Source organism: Salmo salar, chromosome ssa16 (assembly GCF_905237065.1).
Source record: "Salmo salar chromosome ssa16, Ssal_v3.1, whole genome shotgun sequence".
Taxonomy (NCBI): Eukaryota; Metazoa; Chordata; class Actinopteri; order Salmoniformes; family Salmonidae; genus Salmo; species Salmo salar.
In genome coordinates, this window is record NC_059457.1 from 28,383,391 (window position 1) to 28,390,037 (window position 6,647).

Consider the following 6,647-nt stretch of genomic DNA (forward strand, 5'->3'; position numbering starts at 1 on the left):
GGTGCCAGGACAACAACCTCTCCCTCAACGCCAGCAAGACAAAGGAGCTGATTGTGGACAACAGGAAACGGAAGACTGAGCACGACCCCATCCACATCGACGGGGCTATAGTATAGTGGATCCAGAGCTTTAAGTTCTTATGTGTCCACATCAATAAGGAATTATAAATGTCCACACACACCAACACAGTCGTGACGAAGGCACGACAACACCTCTTTCCCCTCAGGAGGCTGAAAAGACTTGGCATGGGCCATCAGATCATCAAAAAGTTCTACAGTTGCACCATTGAGAACATCTTAACTGGCTGCATCACTGCTTGGTATGGCAACTGCTTGACATCCAACCGCAAGGTGCTACAGAGGGTAGTGTATACGGCTCAGTACATCCCTGGTTCCGAGCTCCCTGCCATCCAGGAGCTCTATACCAGGCGGTGTCAGAGGAAGACCCTAAAAATTGTCAAAAACTCCAGCCACGCAAGTCATAGACTGTTCTCTCTGTTACTGCACGGTAAGTGGTACTGGAACCAATAGGACCCTGAACAGCTTCTACCCCCAAGCCATAAGATAGCTAAATAGTTAACTAAATAACTACCCGGACAATCCGCATTGACCCTTTTTGCTCTTTTGACTCATCACATACGCTGCTCCTACTGTTTATTATCTATCCTGTTTGCCTAGTCACTTTATCCCTACCTATATGTACATATCTACTTCAATTACCTAGTACCACTGCACATCAACTCAGTAATGGTGCCCCGTGTATATAGCCAAGTTATTGTTACTCATTGTGGATTTATTCCTTGTGTTATTATTTTTCTATTTCTCTATTTTTCTCTCTGCATTGTTGGGAAGGGCCCGTAAGTAAGCATTTCACTGTTAGTCTACACCTGTTGTTTACAAAGCATGTGACAAATCACATTTGATTTGATTTGAGTCTGACTGAAGATCTACAGCAGGAGGTTCTGCTGGCCTGTGGGACATGAGCTGGTCTGACATGGTGCCACACTAAATCAACACTGATAATGCACCTTGAACCACAAGTAATGTTGTCTGCTACTGCCAAGCTGAGACCTGAAGCTGCAATAATGACCCCGAGGGATGCAGCACACAGCGGCGATCCAGGAATCTGTCATTCTGTGGGCTGCTACATTTATCACATGCCAGGAGATTGCCAAGACCTATGTAAGACGGGTTCTGTATGGCCAGTAGTTTTGATAGGAAGTCCTTCAGAAAATGAGAGTACCAATATTCAGAGCTTGAAACAGGCTACAGCAGGACTCTTCAACCCTGTTCCTGGAGAGCTACCGTCCTGTAGGTTTTCGCTCCAACCCTAATCTAGCACACCTGGTTCTAATAATTAGCTGGTTGATAAGCTGAATCAGGTCAGATAAAAGTGGGGTTGGTGGGTAAACCTACAGGAGGGTAGCGCTCCAGGAACAGCTTGGAGAGCCCTGGGCTATAGTAACAGGTGAGAAGTATGAGAGTGAATGGAGGAGATTAGTTGTCTTTGTACAGTATATACTTCACATGAAGAAAATATGGACCTTATGTTAGGTAACTCCTGAAGTGTACCTTATAATTGTGTAGCAATGATGTAAGAACATTGTGAAAACTTTTTGTAACCAAGTAATTTAGTATTTGCTTTATTTGTACAGTATATAGTTAGAGTAGACTTATTGAAGTAAAATAACTTTAGGACTGCATTACTGGAGTTTGATTTATTTTACTGTGCTACATTTCCCTGCATATAAATTCTGGTCTATGTTTTGGTATGGGTGCTGTGAATTGAGGTGTCCCTTTGTTCAAAAGTAGTCATTGTTGACAACCACCTCATGATGTACTGTACAGTATTTGTGCTACATTTGCTATGATGAGATGACTGAGTAATCCCTCTGTCATGGAGGGACCTGCAGATTTATCACAGCCTATAATAACAAGGTCCCCCTCATGGGACTCTGATCAGTAATGGCTTATCACTATGCAATTTGCTAGATTTATACATTGCATATTGCCTATTTATTGCCTTACCTCCCTACTCTTCTACATTTGCACACACTGTACATAGATGTTGACTGTTTGTTTGTAACTCTGTTTTTGTCGCACTGCTTTGCTTTATCTTGGCCAGGTCGCAGTTGTAAATGAGAACTTGTTCTCAACTGGCCTACCTGGTTAAATAAATTATTGGCAATAAATGTCCAGGCTTACACTAAGCCTGGGTTAAGACTTTTTGTAGGAAGAATTGTGTGGCAGTATTTGATTGTTATAGCTCACTTTTCATTCTGGGTAGAGTAAGCTGGCAGAAACTCGGAGGAAAAAAACGTGTCGGTACATAAATTGCAACATGGTGAGTTTTCCATAAAAATAATCTCTACAATGTGATATGTATATGACAAACAATTGTGAGCCTTGTATAAGAGGTCTGCTTTGATAGTTCCATTTGGTATGTATGAGTATTGAATAAACTCTTGTTCTTCCTCTCTCTCGGTGCAGGATATAGATATTATTCATGACACCAGCTGGAAGGCAGTTTTTTTTTCTCAGTGCGCCATTGATGTGAATGCAGCAATATAATGAAGGTTAAATATGTTATGACTTCCACTACCTCAGACTCCCATCCCACATGTTGCATCAATTCTATAACCTGAGTGTATTACCCTCTGACAGTGATGTAAAAATACTTTAAAGTACTACTTAAGTATTCTTTTTTTGGGGGGGGGTATCTCTACTTTACTTTACTATTTATATTTTAGACAACTTTTACTGCTCTACATCTTAAAAACAAATTATGCCTCTGGCTTGCTTGATAAGGAAGTTGAAATGATTTCTACTTTTGATACTTAAGTGCATTTTAGCAATTACATTTACTTTTGATACTTAAATTGTTATGCAATCAAGCTCTGTTAAGTCATAAAGGAACTTATGCTTGTTTGGTGCATCCTCTTTGCTGCAATAACCTTGCAGTGTAAAGGATGGTTCAGAGTTGCAATGCTACTTGAGTGTCATCAGACCTCTGCATAGATAGGTGGACCTTTTGTGACCTCAATGAGTTATGCTTGTACTGAACACAGTGTACAAAACATTAGGCCCACCTTCCTAATATTGAGTTGCAACCCCTTTTGCCCTCAGAACAGCCTCAACTCGTCAGGGCACGGACTTTACAAGGTGTCGAAAGCATTCCACAGGGATCCTGGCCCATGTTGACTCCAATGCTTCCACACTTGTGTCAAGTTGGCTGGATGTCCTTTGGGTGAGTGGAAAAACCCAGCAGTGTTGCAGTTCTTGACACACTAAAACCAGTGCACCTGGCAAGTACTACCATACCCTGTTCAAAGGCACTTAAATCTTTTGTCTTGCCCATTCACCCTCTGACACGCACACAATCCGTTTATCGATTGTCTCAATCATTCTTTAACCTGTCTCATCCCCTTCATCTACACTGATTGAAGTCAATTCAACAATAAGGGATCATAGCTTTCACCTGGATTCAGCGAGTCAGTCTGTCAGGTGTTCTTAATGTTTTATACACTCAGTGTATGTCTTGACAGAATCAAGAGGATCTTTGAACCCATTTTTGCCTGAGCAGTGGTCACATACGGTAGCAAAAGGACATGATTATCAAAAATAATGTCTGCTATGATTGCAATCCAGTCGTGAAAATGTTAATTTCATTATTTTCATCTATACCAGACTACCATATTCAGACTACCCTTATGTCCACTTTAAAGTGTGCTGTTGCACAGCCATGCACACTGAATGTATCAGTTTTTCCTTTTAACAGATTTAAAACATTTGTTTGAGGTAACAAAGTTTAAGAATAAATGGTTGACAATCAGTTTGGTATTAAACCTATTTTTTTTCTTGATACTTGGGTCCCAGTAACACTTAAGGTTAATTGAATAGTTTACAGTAGTGAATTACTGTAGTCTGAGGCTTTCTGTAAAGCAATAATCTGGACTGGAATGACCTCATTAATTGTCCATTAACTATAGCAAGATATTAACACAACACTACTGCACTCAATATAATAATGCTCTGGGGAAAGCTGGGGACTGAGCAATCCAGAACCAACCCACACAACTGATTTGGTCAAATTAAGCCATTCTCTATTGGGGGTTGTGAGGGTCTTTATAGTTTTTGAGCTGTTGATGATTAAGACTAGAGTCTGAGTGAATCATATTCCAAATGCTCTTGTTCCCCCCCAAGAGTTTTTGTTATACAGTAGCCATTCCATCAAATTACCTTGTTGAATGTTTAATGCACTGTTTTATGTCTGCTGTTCTACAGTGGCTGTACAATATGGAATGTGGGATGAGGGATGAAGTGCAAAGGATCAGTCTCTTCTCACATATGACAGACCTCTCCACACATAAGAAGTGAGTGACAGGACATCTACTGTACTCTAGGTGCAGTCATACACTCAGGGGGAAGAAAAATGCCAAAATGTGCCTTGTAAAGGTACAAAAGCTTGTCACTGGGTGGTTCCTTGCCAGGGGTACACAATTGTACCCTTGTAGTTTGTATCAATTAGCCAATTATGTTCCTTCAGTGACATCTGTGACTTTGTAGCCCTTTCCTGCAGTCAAATTACCTTGTGGCCTCATGGGTGGAATGTTATTAATATTTTTCATAATTGATTTAAACTTTTTTTTTTTAACTAAACAGCAGAAAATCAGTTGTTTCTATATCAAACGGTTTTGTTATATTTGTCTTCTGTGATGTATATGAAGTGTAATATTGGGATGTGAACTCAAAATGAAACACATTTCAACTCTATCTGACATGGTACAGGTGTGTTTTTTTTTTTTTTTTTTTTAAACCCGTCACCATGTGTGAGGTGCATACTTTTGTTTCAAAGTAGATTTGTTTAAGACTACCAAGAAACACTGTGGGAACCTGATTTAGCCCACTGCAGTAAAAGGTTCATATTTATTGAATTGGTACAAATTTGTACCACCCAAACTCAGTATGAATATGCAAGTTAGGGTTGTGGTTACTGTGGTTAACAATATTGAAATGTTGCATCTACATAAACCAAATCGTATAACTTTGAATGAAGTTACTTCTCAGAGAAAAAAAACCATTAAACATAGTAAATATACTAAACAACATGTATTCAATGTCTTAACAGAAATTAATCCAATACAATTTGAAATCATCAGCATGGTACTGAAGAGAAGGGCAAAAATTGGACATTTCCCAAAATCTTTTTTTATGTAGCTACAACATTTACATGAGGAATGTGAACACGATGGGGGTGTTCACCTTAGGATGTTTAAATGGACAACTACATCATTATTTATAAATGAGTCAAGTGATAACTGCGCAATAGACTTCAACCAATGGAAGTTTAAAAGAAAATTAAAAAATCAACCCCAGTTTAGAACTATCACCTTTTGGAGATGGTGGCAGTTCTTTGTCCAAATCTTGATGAATGCATACACTGAAACAATCAGAAAGCAAATAAATGAGTAGTCACTGAAAATGTTTTATTTTGGCATCATAAAAAATTAGTTATGCCTAATATGGCAATTCATATTATTTTTCCAAAATGAATTGTTACTAACAAAAATGCTGGGTTAAAAATAACCAAATTGGGTTAATGTTGACAACCCTGTGCTGGGTCAATTCAACCCAGCGGGTTTGGGTTGTGCTTCTAACCCAGCGCCTTGGGTTGAGCGCTTGACCCAGCTGCTGGGTAAATTAAGACTATATTGCAGGTTTAAAACATCCCAGTGTGTTGGGTGATTGACCCAGCAGATGGATAATTTTTAATGTAATCCTTGTGTTATTTCAGTGTAATTATAATTTCAATCTTGCTTATTGTTTGCCTTCCCTACAGTACCATCCCACATCCTCCCTTTCCTACACACGATCAAGATCCAATGTTGAATTTCAAATAATGCATTTGTATTGCCTGTATTTCAGAACATACTACATCACATCAGAGATTTTTCCACAATGTACAAGAATATATGCAGTACCAGTCAAGTTTGCACACACCCACTCATTTAAATGGTTTTCCAAATGCTTTCTCTTCACTTTCCTCCATGTAGAGTTTTGCTAATGGGGATTTCCCTTGCGCCTGATCAAGCACCTTTTCAACAATTTTGGTGAAGCCCTCATTGAAGCGACAGCATATGTTGCCTACTGGAGAGTAGATGCAATCCACCTCATACAACTGTAGAAAGGGCCAGAGAAGGAGAGAGACAGACATATTCCGTAATACATCTTTAGACGTCATGTTGATTCTTTAATGCCTGAAATTAATAAAATGTTTTAAGCTGCCTTCTTGAGTTGTCGAAGTATTGCCACAACCACACTACCTTGACCAATAGTGCATAATATGCTGACACTAGCAAGGTTATTGATATTTTTTTATGCATGTTTTTGTTGTACCCCAACTGTTGTCATATTTATTCCAACAGATTGCAGCTTTTCAAAGCTATCTACAAAATGTTTTTCCACTTGCCCCAGAGGGTGTCCTTAAGAAGGGGTATTTATTTGCTGTGTCCTCCAGTCATTCCCTCTGCAATCTTGTTTCGCGTCCACACAAATGTTCTAAGCATTCGCTCCCGAGACAATTGTGCAAAAGCATTAGCAACCCAAAATATTTGTTAAACTCATGTTTATTTGCAACAGCTAAAAATA

The 6,647-nt window shown here is 39.2% G+C and overlaps 1 long non-coding RNA gene across 1 annotated transcript; it reads left to right on the forward strand.

Moving 5' to 3' along the window:
* The first annotated feature begins 1,423 nt into the window (after positions 1 to 1,423).
* On the forward strand, positions 1,424 to 2,613 carry LOC106573530 (uncharacterized). The gene is made up of 3 exons (XR_001321362.1): positions 1,424 to 1,467; positions 2,287 to 2,343; positions 2,490 to 2,613. It is a non-coding gene; the product is annotated as an uncharacterized lncRNA (long non-coding RNA).
* Positions 2,614 to 6,647: the final 4,034 nt, after the last annotated feature.